The following is a 453-nucleotide window of genomic DNA, read 5'->3' as shown; positions in this document are numbered from 1 at the left end:
GGGGTTTATTATAGATGTGTTTGTGTTGTTTTTTTTTGGTTTATTCTGTCTAAATAAAAAGAAAAATAAAAGATATTTAAATAAATAAAATAAAAAATAAAATAAAAGAAGTAAAATGCATTAAAATAAAAAAAAAAAAGAAAAAGAAAAAACAGAAAACACCACCGGGATGACCCCACAGCCAGAGGCTCAAAAGAAAGCAGAAGAAAGGGAGAGAGAGAGAATAAAATATAACGTATTTTTCTTTTTTATTTAATTAAATTAATTTATAATTAATTTATAATTAATTTATAAATAATTTAATATATTTATTTGTGTTTTTATTTTATTTTTTGGTGTAAGAGAGTATGCACTGGCGGCTGAGAACGAGCTGCCTATACACCCCGTCTCTTAGTAAAAAAAAAAAAGAGAAATGTATAAAAAATATATGAATCGATGGCGTTTAAAGTGTAT

Source organism: Eimeria mitis, genomic scaffold, assembly GCF_000499745.2.
Source record: "Eimeria mitis Houghton genomic scaffold, Emh_scaff5586, whole genome shotgun sequence".
Lineage (NCBI taxonomy): Eukaryota > Apicomplexa > Conoidasida > Eucoccidiorida > Eimeriidae > Eimeria > Eimeria mitis.
This window is presented reverse-complemented; position numbering follows the sequence as displayed.